This window comes from Phacochoerus africanus, chromosome 6 (assembly GCF_016906955.1).
Source record: "Phacochoerus africanus isolate WHEZ1 chromosome 6, ROS_Pafr_v1, whole genome shotgun sequence".
Classification (NCBI taxonomy): domain Eukaryota; kingdom Metazoa; phylum Chordata; class Mammalia; order Artiodactyla; family Suidae; genus Phacochoerus; species Phacochoerus africanus.
In genome coordinates, this window is record NC_062549.1 from 120,430,455 (window position 1) to 120,450,446 (window position 19,992).

At 37.1% G+C, this 19,992-nt stretch overlaps 1 protein-coding gene and 1 non-coding gene across 3 annotated transcripts in view; both read left to right on the forward strand.

Moving 5' to 3' along the window:
- The window catches only part of DPYD (dihydropyrimidine dehydrogenase), a 787,163-nt gene that overhangs the window by 142,462 nt on the left and 624,709 nt on the right, over positions 1-19,992 (forward strand). The window lies entirely within an intron of this gene.
- On the forward strand, positions 861-965 carry LOC125130217 (U6 spliceosomal RNA). Its single transcript, XR_007135709.1, has one exon. It is a non-coding gene; the product is annotated as a U6 spliceosomal RNA (small nuclear RNA).

Consider the following 19,992-nt stretch of genomic DNA (forward strand, 5'->3'; position numbering starts at 1 on the left):
CTGGGGCATGACAAATGCTTGGTTAGTATTTGTTGAGTGAGCAATAAATGAATAGCTTAATAATTCTATATGACATACGCATCCAGAGATTAGGACAGAGACGGGCTATAGTGTGAGGATCTGAGAATGTAGGACATACAGATGATAGGTATAGGGATATGATTGATGCCATGGAAATGAATATAGAATGAGACAAAAAGCCACAGTATTATCTTGAAGAACTTCAGTATTAACAACTATTCAGGAAAAGAAGGGGAAAACAAAGAAAATTGGGGAATGACCAAATAGGCAAGGGGAAAATATAGTGTTTTAAAATGTTCTAAGTTAAAGGGAGTAGACAGCTTTATAGAATGCTTCTGAAAGATCCAGTAAGAGGAGATCTGAAAAAGTGTTCCCTGGATTCAGTGTCCTGGACATAGTAACATGAGCCAAATCCATGGAGAAATAGGAACAGAAACTAGACTGGAATGAACTGTGGAATCAATGAGGAAATGAGGAGGAGGGAAGAAAATGGGGACATTCAGCACAGACAACACACTTTTTTGGCGTTTTGGCTGTGCATAGGAGGCAGGAGATGCAGGATTCAGGGAAGAATGTTGTCACATTGGAGTGACTAAAATAATTACATGCCAAGAAGGAGCTTCTTGGAAATAAAAGAAGAGGTGAAAATTGAAAGCATGTGACTTTAGAGATAGTAAAAGGAGGTGGAATCCAATTACCCCTGTGGGGATTTGCCTTTGATAGGAAGAGGGCCAGAAACACCACCTCGATAGAGTAGAAGAAAAGGCAGTGGTCGTTACAGTTTTAGAGAATTGGTGGCAGCTCTGTAAGGGAGCACCACCCTCCATAGAAAGGAGGAGGCTCGCCTCGACAGCACATATACAAAAATTGGGATGATACAGAGACGATTAGTAGGGCCCCTGTGCAAGGATGGCATGTAAATTCACGAAGCATTCCAGATTTAAAAAAAAAAAAAATAGAAAGTTACCTGCCAACAGTGAAAGAATGCAACAGAAATGACTTGGAAATCAGGAGGAAAGATGAAAGAGAATGGAAGAGTGGGAAGCTGACTGAGAAATATGTCCCATTGCTATGGAGTCTTGAGAGCTCAATTAATTCATGACACTGGCTGTATTATGATGCTGGCTTTCTGTATGCATGTCTGGTTTTCTCTCTGGATGTGAATGTTTTCATCTAGAATATGACTTTTCAAGAAAGGCGTAATGGAAGAACCTAGTAACAAGGGGATAGACGTCTTTATAAAAATGTTCTCTAAAATCATTAAAAATGGAGTTTAGGCCAAGTTAAAAAAAAGGAATAAACTAAATAGAAGAAAGGCTTTAGTAATAATAACAGCTATAATTTATCGCTTACTTAGCTTACGCCGACAACTTTTCTAAATACATATGATTACTCACTTAATTCTTGTGATTATCCTATGAGGTAGGTAACTAAAATTCAAGGTATTACTCTTACATTAATTTCACAGTGAAGAGAACCATGCCTAAGGTTACACAGATAATAAACAGCAAATCAGGGACTTTAACCATTTGATAGTCTAGTTCCAGCATCTTCACTTTAGCCACTTTGCAACACGGAGTATAACAGAAGTCTTGAAGAACCTAAACACAGAATGGGGGAATTGAGCAAGCAAAATGAGAGGGTAAGAGATTCATGTTGGAGCTGTGGGATGTTTTAATTAGCAAATTCAGAAGGAATACACTTTGAAGTCACAACAAGGCTCTAGTTTTGGCACGTGAACTTATATTTGTTTGTGCTCTCTTCCAATGGAACAATCCAACGCTGCAGGTAGAAAATACTTTAGTTACATTCACTGGAGATTATGTTTTTCATGTATCATTTTTGAAACATAGGAGTTTTGATGTTATTGAGACCCTAGTAATTTGTTACATATTTTTAAGAAGCTGGATTAAAGTATTCTCAGTGAAAACTCCATGGGAGAGCATCTTGAGGTAATAATCTCAAGAAATAGGTCAGACTGGGATAAAGACCGAAATCACAGAGTAGCAGTACGTGTTTATTTCACGTTATGGTGGATCACATAGTTTGTACTTCACCTTTGTCAATTCAGACAACTAACATGGACTTTCAAGTGGTAGTTTTTTTTTTTTTTTTTTCAGGATGGGAACTGATTCATGCAAGTTTAAATTTGCCTCTAGAATGTACTGTAATATACTCAGTAATTTCCATGAAAATTGGCTGATAGATCACACAAATCAGATCTACATTTTATTGCAAGGCTAGGATAATTGTTAGTGATTCCTAAGAAATAATAAAGTTGCTCAAATGTACACACTTCCTGGGAGCCTTATTTTAGTTGATGTAATGTGCCCGACTACCCATTGCATGAATCCTCTGTGCCTCCATATTGCTTTCCACGGGTCAGGGTGTGGGTGGGGTGTATCGCTCAAGTAAGGTACATGGGCTTCCAGGCCCACCTTGATATGGGCCCAAGCTTGGCATATTTGAGGTCTGAAGAAGGCAGTGTGGGTGGAATTTGGTGGAAGAAGATGAGTTCTAAAACAGTACACGATCTGTTGGCTGTAGCAAGGAGTATGAATTTTATTTTAGCAATAGAAGAAGCAAGAAGACACTTCTAATCACTACCCTTTTTAATGGACAGAAAAATAAGATTCAAAATGCTTCAGTAATTTGCAGATGGGAACTCTGAAATGACCAAGCTGCAGCTTATACTCTTGTCTGCCTGACACCAAGATCTGTTTGTTTTTCAATACCGCTGTTTCAACACCGAACTAACAAAGAAAATTATTCAGCAAAAGTTTTTGAACATATTTGGGCCACATGATATGGTAGATAATAATGTAATCACTGAAGTGAATATATCTTAATTACTTTAGATGTGTTCGTTTAATAGATTATAGCAATAACATAAATGTTTATCATGATCTGTTTTTCAATTCTGTGCTAAATACTTTGCATGGGTTATCTTGTTTCTCCCTAACAATAATCCCAGGAGGCAGGTACTATTATTATACCCATTTTATGTATGAAAAGACTAAGATTCAAGTGGGTCAAGAAACTTGCCTATGGTCCTACACTGTTTAAATGGTAGATTCATAAGAGCAAAAATGATTTCACCATTTATTGGGTTGTCACGGATAATTCTATTAAATCATAGTTTATTAGCTTAGTTTGTAGTTAGCCTGTGTGGGGTTAGTTCTTATGAAAACAAAATAATATCCTATCATTTCCCATTTCTCATTAATTTTTTCCAAGATATTGTGGAGATGCTGTCCAGAGATCTAAATGAAGAGAATAACTCTGGAGAAGTAGATGTCAGAGGAGATGACTGTGAATGTCCTTGTTGGGAATGTAGCCAAGTAAGGATTTTGAGAATATTTATTCAGTGATTAAGCAAATACTGTAAACCTGCTATGTGCCAGGTACTTTGGAAAAATAAATGATGGGTGGGTAGGAGCCAATTAAGATGAATACGTTTCTATCTGTGATTTAACATTTCCTCAGAACTTGTCAGAACCTAATAGTTCCAAAAGTTAGGCTGACAGAAATCCATGATATGCCAAATAAAAGACTTCTAGTAACCCTTCACCTTGCGTAGCATATATAGAAGGAAAATACAACTCATCAGAGCTTAATCATCAATCTTAAGATTCAGTTATATGTAGAGTTTGATCATTTCAGAATTTAGGAAAGACTCACTAGACTCTGAAGGATTCGTATTTGAGTTTTGTATCTGATAAGTGGTAAGATAGTGCCAGTTTCATAGTGTTCAGTTTACCACAGACACATAAATATTAGCTAAACAGCAGGCCCAGCCAATTTGTTACCATCCTGAAGTGATAGTCAGCCTGGTTAGTGTCTTGAAAGAAAGGGTAAACTGGAAAATCTGGCCTCTGCCTCTGGGTTGTTAAGCCATCCAAAGCTCAGGATGCATGGCTTTTAAAATACACACCCCTAATTCAGAATTTCTTAGGATATCGCACAGTTATGCTTTTCCACTTTAGTGTATACTCTCTTCAATATTTCATGTTGAAAAAGAAAAAATAGAAATCTAAGCTACTATCCTTTTGGCCAAATGTTCAATTTTTCCTTCTGTGACTTTGGAGGTAGTAGACTGCACATGTAACAGATCTTCCTTCTTAAATGAGTTTCCTTAAGCAAAATTGTTTTAAAAATATGTCTAGTAACTTTGTTTATACCTAAGGGTTGTCTGGCTATCAGCTGCATGCATGCATTTTCATTGAAGTGTGTATGTGTGTGTTTATATATACATTTGTATGGCTTCTAATAACATGGTAATAATTTCAGGGGAGGAAAGGGAAAAGAGAGCAAGGTAAGTGCATTGCATTTTTGTACTTTCTCCCTGCAGTTTTTAAAGATAAGAAGGCCTTGTTACTAAATATAAACTGGTAATTTGATCATTACTTGCTATTCATTTGAACTAACTATAGTCAACAGATATTGGGCAGAGAACAGAGGGAACTCTTTTGGAAAGCCATGTAGCTTTTCCAAGGGTGATTGCTATGCTATGTGTATAGAAGCTATTTCTTGTATAATCAGCTTGCTGCTGCCCATTTTACTGCCAAACATTCCTTCTCTATGGTAGCATAATACTGTTACCAAGGGAACAGCTTATGGCCAACACTTACAGTACAGCCACAGATTAATTTCACAGTTATCAGAATATAGGATGATAACAGTAATGTGAGCTACTGTGAAATTACCATTGTTCCCATGGAGTTACAGTGTAATTACTACTTTTATGGTAACTAAGCAAATAATTCATTATCAGTACTGCTGGATGTTTGTTCTCTCTTCTCTCTGTCTCTCCCTCCTTATCTATCTTTCCCCTTCCCTTCCTGTATTTTCCTCTGTGTTGGTTCACAATCTCCCGGACACCTTTTTCACAAGTAACAATGTAGAGTAACTTTTATACTGGAGTTAAGACAGAGTTACAGTAAATTGGGGTGAAAACTTCTTCATGTAAGTCATATCCGTAATTAAGATGTTTACTTACATCAAAAATATGTAAGGACTGAAACATGGATTTTCCCGGCATATTGAGATATTTTAAATTTGTTATTAGTATGAAATGAGAAATTAAAATCTCATTTTAATGTGATTAAAGCCCTGAAGAAAAATGAATGTTGCCCAACTTCCTTAATTAGCTGTGTGATTTGACACAAGCAAAACAACTGCCTTAAGCCTCAATATTTCCATCTATAAAATGGGGGAATAATAATAATATCTGCATAACAGAATTGACATGTAGAATAAAAGAGAAAGTGAATTTTAAACTGTACAATACAATAAAAACTTTAAGATGTTACCATCATTGCTGTGTCTTTAATGGGGGCATCTTTTGATTAAATACTGTTCTTGTTAGTAGAAGATTTATAGGGAGGCTTTAAAATAATAATAATAAAACAGGGAAAGATTTTTATTGCATTTTATTATAATAAAAATAACATTTCATTATATCAGGGTACAGGCAAATGAGACCTTTAGTCATTAGCATAACAGTAATTTTAATAAATAAATTCCTTAGAGAATTAAATTCATATTTTATATTATCTTTATTGAGCATGTAGACATATTAAAGTTAAGCACTTCCATACATAAAGTTGTGTATACTAAGCCCATTATTTAAAAAAAAAAAGACCCTACAATGATCAATGTGAAATTTTATTCACTATGTCAAAAAGTGAAATTATTAAGATAAAGGTAAAAGTATATAAAGGGAAGTCAAATTTATGTAGGGATATTTATTCTGATTATTTGCTATAATGAACTCTTCTCAATTTTATTTTAACTTGCTTTTTTTTTTTTTCTGCTTTTGATTTTTAGGGCTGCAGGTGCAACACATGGAAATTCCCAGGCTAGGGGTCAAATCAGCTGCAGCTGCCATCCTATGCCACAGCCACAGCATAAAGAAACTTGAGCTGCATCTGTGACCACAGCTCATGGCAATGCTAGATCCTTAACCCAGTGAGAAAGGCCAGGGGTCCAACCCACATCCTCATGGATACTAGTCAGGTTCATTACCACTGAGCCTCAGTGGGAACTCCTAATTTGCTTTTTAATGTATTTTATGTTACTCTATTAGTAGGATCCACATACGACTTATATTTAACATTTTTCGCCAAATGTTCTATAGTTGATTGCATATTTACTTTTTATTCCAAAACTTTAAATTACATATCCCTAGCATTTAGAAAACTGATGCATGATAGAATAATTTGATCATATTTGTTGTAGATAGATACATTTGTTGAATGAATGAATGAATGAGCATGGATATGTAGTAAGATACCTTTAGTAGCTGAATTTCTTTTTAGAGAGGATGGGAAATCACAAAAAGACATTTTTTTCTCCTCTTCATTTTTCTGCTACCCATTTTGAAGTTACCCAACATGGATAACTTACATCAAGTGTGACTTTAACGAGTTTTCCACTTATCTTGTTGATCATTACTATTTTCTTATGTGGTTTTAATGACACATGGGTGGTGTGACAAGATTGAAGCTTAGTTTCACCATTGGTAAAGTGGAGATGCTGCTGCTGAAAAGCTGTGAGACAAAGTTAGAAAACATACTCATAAAGTACCTTCACCCTGTGCTGCATTGAGACTGCATAACAGAGGTTAGCAGAGGAAGGTTCTCTTTGACTTAGAACTGTTAAGAAGCATGAATCTATTTCCTCAATTTTTAAATACTTATAATTTTTTTGAAATCAGTTTGATAAAACCAAAATGGCATGGATACTGCACTTCTTAGAGCAGTTGAGAATTGAAAATATTTTGTTTTCTCTTTTCTCCTTACTAACTTCTCTGTGTTCCTGTTTCCTTGTCTTTCCCCACAATTTAACAAAAAGAGAAAGATTTAATAAAATATTGATGTAGCCGAGTATTTAACCAAACAAATTTCAGTGATCAGAATAGTTTTAGACAAATCTATAAAAATCTTTGTTTTCCTTTTGTCCACAATTGTGGAATACTGATTAGAATGAATTACTTAGGTGTATCATTTAAGTATTTTTCTCAAAGAAAGGAGATTTTGAAGTAGTTAAAAGAAATGTACCTGAGGCCAGTTGATTCATGAGCAGACCATGTTGTAGTTACTAAACTTAAGCATGGTTTCCCTGTAAGCTTTCTATATTATTGCAAATGTAAACTTCTCACTCCTTCAAAAATGTTTAGCACAAGCTATGCTATAAATACAAACGAGACCATAAAGCTTGTTACAGTCCTGCTAATGCTACAGTTGCAAAAGTAGATTATTATGGTTTCCCAGTTAAGTGGAGGTTTCACTGGTTTCAGATTTGTTTAAAAGATTTTTATTCCTTCCTAAATTATAAAGAGAATCTAGTAATTCTTTACTGGGGGAGTGATTGTTATCACCCCTCAGGGGGCATTTGGAAGGGTGGGGAGAGTTCTTGGTTGTGACAGTGATGGGTGGGTACTCTGGCATCTAATGGGAAGCATCACAGATAGCAGGCATCCCTGTGCCCCCCAAAGAGTTGTTCCTCCCTCACAGAATGGGAAGGATGCCTCTTGGAAACTAGGGTATAACCGATCTGTCATACTGAGTGTTTACATTATCTATCAACACACTTTGGAGGAACAAACTGGCTGTTTCCTGAATGAATGTATAACCATTAATAAAGAAGTTATAAGCTCAATAGAGTAACTTATCTATTTATAAAACAATAACAGATACTAGAAGACCTACTTTTTTTTTTTTTTTTTTTTGCTTTTTAGGGCTGCGCTGTGGCATATGGAGGTTCTTAGGCTAGGGGTCCAATCAGAACTGTATCTGCCGGCCTAGGCCACAGCCATAGCAACCCCAGATCTGAGCCGTGTCTGTGACCTACACCATAGCTCACTGCAACACCCTATCCTTAACCCACTGAGCGAGGCCAGGGATCAAACCCGCAACCTCATGGTTCCTAGTCAGATTCGTTTCCACTAAGCCACAACAGGAACTCCAGAAACCTATTTTTGATTGCAGTTTATAATAAAGCAAAAAGGAATTTACTATGTGATAATTGTAGATAATCTTTAACCATACCTATAAATGTGATTAAATGATGTATGGAATTTTTCCTAATTGAATATTTTGAACTCTGCTGTTTCCTCTGTACTAATTCTACTTTTCCCAATTTAAGTGGTCATACGTAAATGCCAATATTTTGAAGAAATCTAAAGGAGGTTAAAGAAGAGATATAAAGAGAGTAACAAATAATATTAAAATGATAGGAGAACGTGGAAAATAATCACCCGTTTTTTACTTTTCCAACATATGTTATTATCTACAGTTTGCAAAAAGATAGAATGTATTCAGGCAGTTGCTCAGAAACAAATGTCAAAAAAGTAAGAGAACCATATAAATCACGTTGTTGCAGAATATTCTGTGCCCTCTGTGGAAACATGGTATTTTTGTTTGAAATGCATAGATTTTGTAGAAAATCCTTCTCTCTTGGGTCTCCGATGTGGAATCCCTCCAGGCATTGTATCATTCTTTTCAGTATGTTTAAGAAAGAACTTTTGGGGACTAAAATGCTAATATCCTTGCTCTCCTTCTTATGCAAGAAGAGTGACCTCTTCCAGCAGCACTTTTTTTTTTCTTTTTTAACAGAACTTAAAAAAAAAAAAACAAAAACATAATCCTGAAGTTGGCTGTATCTATAAGTAGTGTCTGTTTTGAACCCAGACTATCTTCAAGATAGAATTTATCATTTTTCTCCATCACCAGAAAGAGTCCATTCTTGGAAATTGTCAGTAAGCAATGGAGAAATCACTGATTTCCTGAGGGAGGTGAGGGAAGGAGTTACAAGGTACATCCCGCCCTCCTTTTGTGTCCATCCTTCGTAGCCTTGTCCCTTCTCCAAAGGTACTCCCCACCCCAGGACACATTGCCAGGCACTGCCAGTGTGGTTCTCTGCTCTTGGGCTAGATTTTCTCCCTGCATATGGGAGGTTCCCAGACTCGGGTCAAATCAGAGCCACAGTTGCTAGCCTACACCACAGCCACAGTAATGCGGGATCCAAACCTGCATCTGCGTCCTACATGGCTCACAGCAACCCCGATCCCTGGCCCAGGGATCAAACCGGTATCCTCACGGATACCAGTTGGATTCTTTTCCTCTGTGCTGCAATGGGAACTCCCTACCTTGCACTCTTGATGGCCTCCTTTCTTGATTTTTCAAAGCATCCATCTCTAAATCAGAGATTTAGAGCAGTATTTTGATTAATCATTTTGTGTTATAGCTGTCTTGCTAATAACTACCTGAGACCAGCTGTACTCAGAGACTGGATGTGGTGGTTTGGGGAGACAAGTTGAGTGATTTGAGGACATGAAGTCCTTTGGGAGGTACATCTAAAGGGTTTTATTTATATTATACTTAATACCGTTATTCAGATATTGCTCTTCCGAGGAACTGAGAAAATTGCGAAATTGCAAGAGGAACTCAGGCCAGCATGAGATCCCATGGGCTGAGAAAGAAGTGTGGGAGGTGAGAGAAAAGCAGGCAAAAACAAATAGGGGCATTTTAAATTTTGCTTAATATCTGTAATAAAGATACGATTAATTTTCTGGGAAGACAAGCCTAAAATTCTTATTCAGAAACTATTTCCCCAGAAATTAAACTACTAGAATTTACCAAATGGGTTTTTGTGTCCTCATGGTCAATAATAAGAACTCGAGTAACAGCTTATCATTCAGTTTTACAAAAGAAAGAAATGCTGTTCATGGTTGCATAGTGCACAGCTTAGCACAGTCATGAGTCATACTACTAAACCACATCTCAGAAAAAGCATTTTTTTGAAGGAGGCTCAGCTCGTAGGGTCCTGTTATACTGGTTTCTGAAGTGTAATGTGGGAAATATTTTAAACTCAAAACTTTTAATACTGAATAGTTAGCAAATTGATTGTAATATTTTTAATTGGAGCTGTTGTATGAAGCTTCGCCATATTCTGAGTCACTATGAACTTACGATTGAACGAGGGTGCTAAGGTGTGCCCTAGTGTAGATCCTCTCCTTTGTTGATTAAGGTGATTCATATCTAGCCACAGGATTTGGGGTTTAACTTCAGAATAGAGCTTGTGTTTTTACCTTTGCAGTATGCTTCCATTCTGGGTGAGAACTCGTGAGAATTGACTTTTTGTCCTTTACTATCTAATTATTCTTAGGAAAACCAGATTAAATTCTACAGCTCTATGAACACCATGATTATTTTCATAGTTATTTTAAATAATTTACCCATTTCTGCGTAACAAACCATCCCCAAACTTGGTGGCCTAAAACAGCAGCAGTTTGCATTTTTCTTACACTTCATTTGATTGGACTCAGCTGGATAGTTCTGCTGGTCTTGCTTGGGCTCACTTGTGTGGTTGCAGTCATAGGGGAGCTGTGCTGGTGCTGAAATGACTAGGATGGCCCCACTTGCATGGCTTCCCCACAGGACCTCTCATTTTCCAGCCAGCTAAACTAGCATCCTATAGCATAGCAGCTGGAGTCCAAGAGAGCAAAAGCGAAAGCTGCTAGCCCTCTTACAGCCTTGGTCCAGAGCTGGTACAGCATCACTTCTGCCACCATTTTGTTGGCCGCTAGAAGTCACAAACGGAGTCCAGATTCAAGGGGGAACAGATTCCATCTCTGAAAGGAGAAGCGACATTCCCATACCAGAACGGGGACGATCGTTGGTCCCCTCTGACGAAAACCTATCACATGTTACTAACAAAGGAGTTGTTGCATTGTGTTGCAATTATCATTTCAACCTCTTAGTGCCTTTTTCCCTACGATGGTATAATTTCCCCAGGGGAAGACATCATTAAACTTTGTCTCTCAGATGTGTGCCGTAAGTGACCATTAACAGTCATTGGCAGAGTGAACTCAGTGTAAATGTATTGATAATGATAGTATCAGTATTAATGCACACTTACATTTTAGCACTTGACACAGAAATAGCTTCTACTTTCAGAAAAGAACATTTTGAGTGTAGTTAGCTCATTTTTAAAAGTACTTTTATTACCATAGTTTTTCCCAATTGAACTTCTGTTTATTCATAATTCCCCATAAGAATTTAGCTTTTGTTTTTTTAGAAGATATCATAAAAATTGCAGAAGGATCGTTATTTTGAATGTTGAATCTTAGACTTCTCGTATTAACCAAGAATCCTTCTTTGTAGTGTTTTCTACTTCTTTGCTTAAGGGTAAGTTGAATCTTGTAAACAGACCTCTTTCTTCTTCTTCACGTATTACAGACTAGCAGAGGGACCTTGCCGTGGAAGACTCCTACTATTCTAAATGAAGACTAGAAATGCAAGTTGACAATTTAAGCCAACAGTTATGAGATTGCATCTTGAAACTTCTTTCTTTCCAAATTGTCATTATGCCCTATTTCACTGTTTACGATGAAAGTCTTACTTTTGCCATTTTGCTTTAGATGTAGATGTGATTATGGCTTATTAAGTTACGCTTTCAAATATTTTTACTGCGTATATGAAGTACCCTATTGGGATATCTCTGAAATGAGAGGGGAGGCTTTGTTTTCTTCTTGGATTTAGGTATTATTTGTGTGCATATATAACTTGAAATTTTTAGTAGTTTTTTTTATCTGTAATTGAACAGAATGTTCAATTTTCTCATTACTGTTGTATGGAGAATGGAAGGCAGCATGAATATTTTAAGGACTACTCTTAGTTCACAGTGACCTGTATATTTTTTTCACCAAAGTCAGGGAAATAAAGCATAAAAAAATGAAGCAGTGATTAAGTAATCTAGAAGTTAGGAACTTCTATGAAAAAGAGAATGATTTACCCAATTTTCCCCTTCAGCAGTTATGCCAACGTTAGCTTTTTATTTCCACCCAAATACTTTTGCAGGTATATGCTGTATTTTAACAAACTTTACCTTTGCAAATTTTTACTATTTTTAAATCAAACAAAATAAGTGATAACTGCTCGTTGCCAAGATAATGTAAATTAACTCATTGGCCTCAGAATGTGTAAATTAAAAGCAGCCTTCAGAAATCACACTTTTCAGCCTAAAAAGAATGCTACTCTTTAGGTGTAAACTTCTCAGGTATCTATTCTAAGGTTCATTCAGAGACTAATACTAATATCTCCTTAGGGCCCTGATCTTGTATGAGCACATTTCCAGGATGAGGGAGATGAATATTTAATGGATGTTCCCTTGGTATAAAATAAGATAATCTCTCACAGATGGTGGTTTTAAATGAGAACATTACAATAATTCAGAGTGGACTGGATAATTTCATCTTTATACTTTATAAAATACAGTATTTACTAGGGTGAGGTCTTTTGTGTAGAAGTGAAGGCTACTTACAAGTCACAAATGTAAATATCTTTATATATCACCCTGTTTTTTTTTTTTTTCCATTTTATGTTAAGAGAAGGCTTGGGTTTCCTTAGATATGTCATGCAATTTTTTGAGGCACCAAACATCATATTTGATAGGAGTGGTAAAGTAATGCTTGCTGATAAAGGTATTATAAAAAGAGAAGGGAATGCTTTTTAAAAATTGCCTCTGTTCTTTGAAGAGTAGTAAGACTTAAATGCCATCCATCTTCTGTAAAGTTGTCTTAAATTGAATGTTTTTGGAATGCTGAGTCTTTTTTTTTTTTTCAATTTGGCTGAGGCATATTGACCTAAGTTTTAAAGGCCAGACTGGGCACACCTTATTTCTGTCCGGAGGCCATGACCTATCAGGAAAGGTTGTCTTTCTCTCTGAACCCACATAAAGATCTATTAATAAACACAGAGGTGTCTGATGTGCTTGAAAGTCACTGCATATTTAGGTTCCTTTTGTGTTTAGAGAATGGCTATAAAGACATTTGGCATGAAAGACTGTTGTCAGGTGGGTGTCACTGCCTAAACGAAAGCTCTGAATCACAAATGTGTATGTGAGCAGTTACCTTCTTCCAGATATAAAATATTATTCTAGATATATATTCAAATTGAGTAATATACCTAGGATTAAACAGTGGCCCAAACTATTGCACATGATACTGGTAGAGGAAATCTATGTCTTACCTGTGGTACATACTTGGAAGGATAGATTTCTGATCTTTCTCATTTTCTGCAAAAGCCTTTTATATTCAATAAATGTTGTCACAATGACCATTGAAATATGAGTCTTAGTTAAGTTAAATGTTTAATGGACTTTGTGGTGTTTGAAGCTTGTTGGAAAGGCCACATATTTGTATTGTGCTACTGTGTTTTTTTCCTTCTACAAAATCTGAGGTAGCCAATGTCGTTGTGTTTACCAAGGTCAGAACACTGTGTACACCAGTGTTTCCCGACACAACAGTTACTAAACGGGAATTACTTTCCCAGCTTCTGCTGCTGTTAAAATTCCTCTGGACACACATTTTCAGGTATTGGCTACCTTTGTTCCTGCGTACTTAACACTGTAAGAAATCGAGGTGTTAAGCAGTTGTTATAGACGACTGTCAAAATTAGTGTAGTAACCATGCTGCTTTGGACAACATGAGTCAACCTCGTCAGTTTGGTAATATGAATCCCTCAAATGTTTTCCACAGAAGTAGTTAGAAAGGACATTACGAAATGGGAGCAAAGAGAAGGGCTGTTTTTTGAACGTAAGCCGTCTGTGAGAGATAATGCTTCCCTAGTGCCCTTATGAGTAACAGGAAATATAAGCTGGTTGATTAACCGCCTCTGTGTTAAATGGGAACCACTCCTAATATGCTTCGTGCTCTACTTCTTGGAGACAATGGTTTAGTCTTGTGGAGTTGTGTACGTTTACATTTTTCTTAACACACCTGGAGACATCAGTATATTTGCTTATTATGTATATCCCTTTCCTCTAAAGAGCTACTTCCACTCATGCTCTAGAGCTTTATTTACCAGAGAGTCTAGGTTACTGACTAGATATCTATACTTTCAGCTGTTGTTATGAAGAGCTGACAAATTGATTTTGTTTTCACTGTAAGAGTAATTTAAAAAAAATAAAAGGAAAAGAAAGCATGGCTCATACCTCAGGAAATGCTATTGCTCAGAGAGCTAATGGTCACTGGGAACCGGCATGTCCTTAGTTTTGCTTTTATTTACTCTCCCTCCCATACTGAACATTTGTTATCTTGGGGATAAAGATTCAAATGAGATCAAGTATTACACAGCACATTGGTATTCCGTACTGTGCCTCATGTTCTTGTAAACCATTACTGACAAAAATGGAAGAGGACGATAATGTCAGCGAAGTATCTGTCCTGCCCCTTAAGCCACAGTCATGTTTCCTGTTTCTCTCGGATCTTGCCTCTCCTGAGGTACCGTCTGTTGCCACGGGAAGCGTGATTTTATTAGAAGTGTGAGGGACAGTGTGGAAAAGCCAATGCTACCTATCACTGTGACGTGAGAACAGACTGGGGATTTAGGATAAAGTGCTGATCCTAGGAGGGGTTGGCCTTCCTTTGAACAAGTTGTCTTCCTGTTCCCGATTCCCCAGCTTTGTGATTCCCCAGAAACAAGGCCTTCTTATTCTTGCTTGAAAGTAAAATGGTGTTGGTTCTTCCCTTATTTATCAATACGTCATCTCTGAGGTAACAGCCCCTCCACTCGCAACCCAATAAGGAAAGTACATCTGATTTTCTATGGTCTGTGTCAGCTTGTGTAAAAATAGTTCTTTCAAATAAGATGATCACTACATATCTATACAAAATTGGGCCCGAGAGTTCTTTTATATTGCAGAAGCAGCCAATCATTTATAGTTATAATTATTCAAAAATTATTTTATCAAGATCGATGTTTTCTGTTTTTATGTTCAATCGTCTGGTTCTATGAGAACGAGGAAGGGAGTGTTTGAGAGATGGGTAACACAAAAACTATAAATGTTAACATTTTGTGCCTCTCCTCAACCCAACCCTCCCCAACACTCTAAGGATTCTTGAGTGCCTGTCACATCATTGCACATTTCCCTAGGATTGTGCCTTCATTGTGTTGGCCCATAGTTTATGTTTTTGACTCACAAATTCACCCTGATATTACTACCAACTGATATTCAGGAAATATAGTCTCACACTTGATTTATAAGGACGCATGCATAAAAGGGGTTTGGTCATTTATTCTGTTTTCGAGTGTTGCCAAGGAAAATAATTTACTCTTTATTTATTTATTTATTTATTTATTTTACTTTTTTTTCTTGTCTTTCGTCTTTTCAGGGCCGCACCCACAGTATATGGAGGTTCCCAGGTCAGGGGTCAGATTGGAGCTGTAGCTGCTGGCCTACGCCACAGCCACAGCGATGCGGGAGCTGTGTGCCCTACACCACAGCTCAGGGCAATGCCAGATCCTTAACCCACTGAAATGAGGCCAGGGATCAAACCCGCAACCTCATGGTTACTAGTCGGGTTCGTTAACTACTGAGCCATGACAGGAACTCCAGTTTACTCATTATAAATAACTGAAGGCAGTTGATTAATTCTATTCATGCTAAAATGGGTACATGTACAATAGTAGATAAGATTTTTGTGTCCTTTCTCTGAGAGGTCCTTCCCCACCTGCCCCTTGTTTTTGCATGACTTTCACTCTCTGGGTTTTTGTTGGAGGTTTTAAATGTAAATAGGCAACTAAATGAAATTGGAGTGCAGCTTGGTGAGGTAGGAAGAAAAGCGAATGTGCCCCAGCAAGTGGGTAATTCCCAGTGCAGGTTTTCTCCCTGTAGATGCTCAGGAGCTCTCTGTGGCAGGCTCCCATCATCCAGGAGAGAGAGAGCTGCGGGGATGAGGAGCTCCCATAGAGCATGTGCCAGGCAAGGCTGCACTGACTGCTGTCCTTTGCACTGTAACCGCAGCAGCTATCTGATGCCACAGAAGGACATGAGATGATGATCTGAACAGAAAGTCAAGGTAAAACAATGTGTCAAGAAGTGAGCGTAATAGAAGCACTAGAATTGCAAGTGCATCTCCTATGGTGAGATAGGTAACTCACAGAACCTGGGCAGTATAAACTACACCTCCTGCATGGAGCTTCTTTGTTTGCATTGTCTTAACTGCGCATCTGTTGGTGGGAGAGGATGAGGAAGAGAGAAAGGAAAAAATAAGTGTCTGGATTTCCGGCCTCAACAACTTAAGTTTGATCTTCCTGTTCCTTAAAGGTTCCTTTACAACATATACTCAAGAACACACTCTAGTGTTTAACTTTTGTGCCTAAGAGCTTTTTCAGGCAGTAAGAGACAGGGACTGGAATGGGACTCAGGCTGCACACAAACAGGAATCAATCAGTCAGAATCCCAGTCAGTACCCTCACTTTCTGCTTGATCTTGGGCATTCTCGGAACCTTTGTGAGGCTCAGCTTTCTCACCCGTCATGTGGGTGTGAAGATGCCTATTTCTCATGAATAATATGGTTGTTGAATTTATATAATGTAAAACTATAAGCATTTGAAAAGTAGATCATATTGTTATTAAACTATTATTTAGTTTTGATTAGCCACATTAGGATGTGTTATCATTGGTGTAGAAAAATGAGAGTTGACTTGCTGAAGTCATTTATATAATTCTTAGGCATTATGTACCAGAGAAGCAAACAATTTGCGTCATTAAGAATCTGTTAAGAAATTATTTATACCGCAGTTTGGTGAGGAGAGTAGTGAATGCTCACGGGGATTCAGTGGTCTCTGGCCCAGCATCATTCGTGAAGACATTATACTCAGTGGAGACTGTTTATGAACTGATTCAGGTTCTTGATACACACCATTCTCTTTCAGATTTTTTAGGGTATTTTTTCTGTCCTAAACTGAACTCCAGCTATAAAAGATGCTTACTGATTTTAAAAGGATGGCTCTGTGTAAATAAAAATGCATGGTATATGTTGTAGGTACTCAACAAATGTTTTTATTCAGTCATAAAGAATGAATGGACAAATTAACACATTCCCAGGGGCATTTCAGAAATAGTATGGCTTGAACTCTAAGTATCAAATAATTATATGTTATATATGTTTTATTAAGAGCATCTTGTGGTCTTAAAGTTATCATTATTTTTTGATAGCAAAATGCATTACAAACTTGTTTCTGATTTTTGTATATGTTAGCAGTTAAATTTGGCCACATATATTTAAAATTATTGTGGTAATTTCATATAATGGATGGAAGGAGATGTCTGTAATGGAGATACAGGTGGCAGTTTAGACATACCAGCACAGCTAGGATTGCTATATCATGAATAATACAGCTTGCTTTCTGGTTTTCTGTGGCTGTATGCTCCGAGCAGATTGCACCATTAACTGTTGTGAGAGATGACTAGTCATGCAGCTGACTGCATTCTGGACATTATTAAGCTTCTAGAAAGATGCATTTTATTTCTTCATTCTGATATTATATCAAAGATACAGTCATTTTGCCATTTTTTTTTTACACTTATTGTATTCTGTTAGAGATGTGGTATTGCCTTTACCTGGAATAGCATCAAGCCTCTTTAGTCTTCTTAAAATGTCAGTGAAATTTATTCTGGAAGTTGAGCGACCAAATATTTAAAGCTGAAAATACAGAGACCCATGCAATACGATTTGTACTAATTCTTTATTTGCAATTTGACAAGTTGCATGTCTCCATCTGGCTTCTTTTCAGTTAAAAGAAGGGACAGAATGAGGTTTTGTGGAGTACTACTTGCTTGGTAGAACTTAGAATATACCTCCTTCTGAGCTGACAGCTGTTGCAGTATGTTCAAGAAGTATCCATGATTTCTTCCCTGTGGCGTCACCAGGTGCTGCAGTGCCTCGAGGAGTTAAACGTGGCACTAACTTTTACAGATGTCTCCACTGTTATCTACATGTAAGAACTCTCTTGATTAAAACTTTGGGCAAACAGCAAATCAGTAATTAAACTAAGCAATGTGTTAATATACACAGATTCCTTTTACATTTTTTTTCCTTTGCTCATATGTTTTCTTTTTTTTATTGTTACTAGTTATTTTATTAATTAGTAGCTACATTAACTTTAATTTCTTTTTTTATTTTATTTTCCCACTGTACAGCAAGGGGATCAAGTTATCCTTACATGTATACATTACATTTTTTCCCCCCCACCCTTTGTTTTGTTGCAACATGAGTATCTAGACATAGTTCTCAATGCTACTCAGCAGGATCTCCTTGTAAATCTATTCTAAGTTGTGTCTGATAAGCCCAAGCTCCCGATTCCTCCCACTCCCTCCCCCTCCCATCGGGCAGCCACAAGTCTCTTCTCCAAGTCCATGATTTTCTTTTCTGTGAGGATGTTCATTTGTGCTGGATATTAGATTCCAGTTATAAGTGATATCGTATGGCATTTGTCTTTGTCTTTCTGGCTCATTTCACTCAGGATGGGATTCTCTAGTTCCATCCATGTTGCTGCAAATGGCATTATGTCATTCTTTTTTATAGCTGAGTAGTATTCCATTATGTATACATACCACATCTTCTGAAACCAATCATCTGTTGATGGACATTTGGGTTGTTTTCCTATTGTGAATAGTGCCTGACCAAAGAGGTAAAGGACCTATATGCCGAGAACTATAAAACTTTAATCAAAGAAATCAAAGAAGATGTAAAGAAATGGAAAGATATTGCATGTTCATGGACTAGAAAAATCAATATTGTAAAAATGGCCATACTACCCAAAGCAATCTAATACTTCAATGCAATCCCTATCAGATTACCCATGACATTTTTCACAGAACTAGAACAAACAGTCCAAAAATTTATATGGAACAACAAAGGACCCAGAATTACCAAAGCAATCCTGAGAAACAAAAACCAAGCAGGAGGCATAACTCTCCCAGACTTCAAGAAATATTACAAAGCCACAGTCATCAAAACAGACAGACAGACCAATGGAACAGAATAGAGAACCCAGAAATAAACCCTGACACCGAAGGTCAATTACTCTTTGACAAAGGAGGCAAGAACATAAAATGGGAAAAAGAAAGTCTATTCAGCAAGCATTGCTGGGAAACCTGGACAGCTGCATGCAAAGCAATGAAACGAGAACACACCCTCACACCATGCACAAAAATACACTCCAAATGGCTGAAAGACTTAAATATACGACAGGACACCATCAAACTCCTAGAAGAAAACACAGGCAAAACACTCTCTGACATCAACATCATGAATAGTTTCTCAGGTCAGTCTCCCAAAGCAATAGAAATAAGAGCTCATACATTTTCAACACAAATAGAAAACTTTAGTGAATTGTTAACTTTTCCCCTCAAACCTATAATGTCAGAGTGTTTATTACATCCTTAATTTTTTTATTGGTTTGTATGTTTTCCATTCATTAATTTAACTTCAACTGAGCATTTTATTGAGATATTTTCGCTTGATCCTTGGGAGTTCCCATCATGGCGCAGTGGAAACGAATCCGACTAGGAACCATGGAGTTGCGGGTTCGATCTCTGGCCTTGCTCAGTGGGTTAAGGATCTCGTGTTGCCGTGAGCTGTGGTGTAGGTTGTAGATGCGGCTCAGATCTGGCATTGCTATGGCTCTGGCGTAGGCTGGCAGCAACAGCTCCAATTCAACCCCTAGCCTGCGAACCTCCATATGCCGTGGGTGGGGCCCTAAAAGGACAAAAGACAAAAAAAAAAAGGAAGATTTTTGCTGATAATTCTGCTTAGTTCAAAAAGAGTTTTTTCTGGGTTACAGGACATCACTGATTTAACATCTTTTTTTGAAAGGACACTACTGTAATAATGGCAATTATAAAATTTAAGTTGATTTCAGAAGTTTTATTGAAATAAAAATGTAGAAATGAAGTTATATAAGTTGCCATTACATATCAAGCACACAATAAATATTAGATATAGCTAATCATTGTCTCTATAATCATTATGATAATTGTATAAGAAGATTTTTAGCCGTAATTTACTAATGACAAATCTATAGTTTATCCTAGAGATGAAATAATTAATCAAGACCCTATAGCTAGTAAAAGTTACAGCTGATTCCATTTGTTTAGCTTCAAAAATTCTGTATTCAT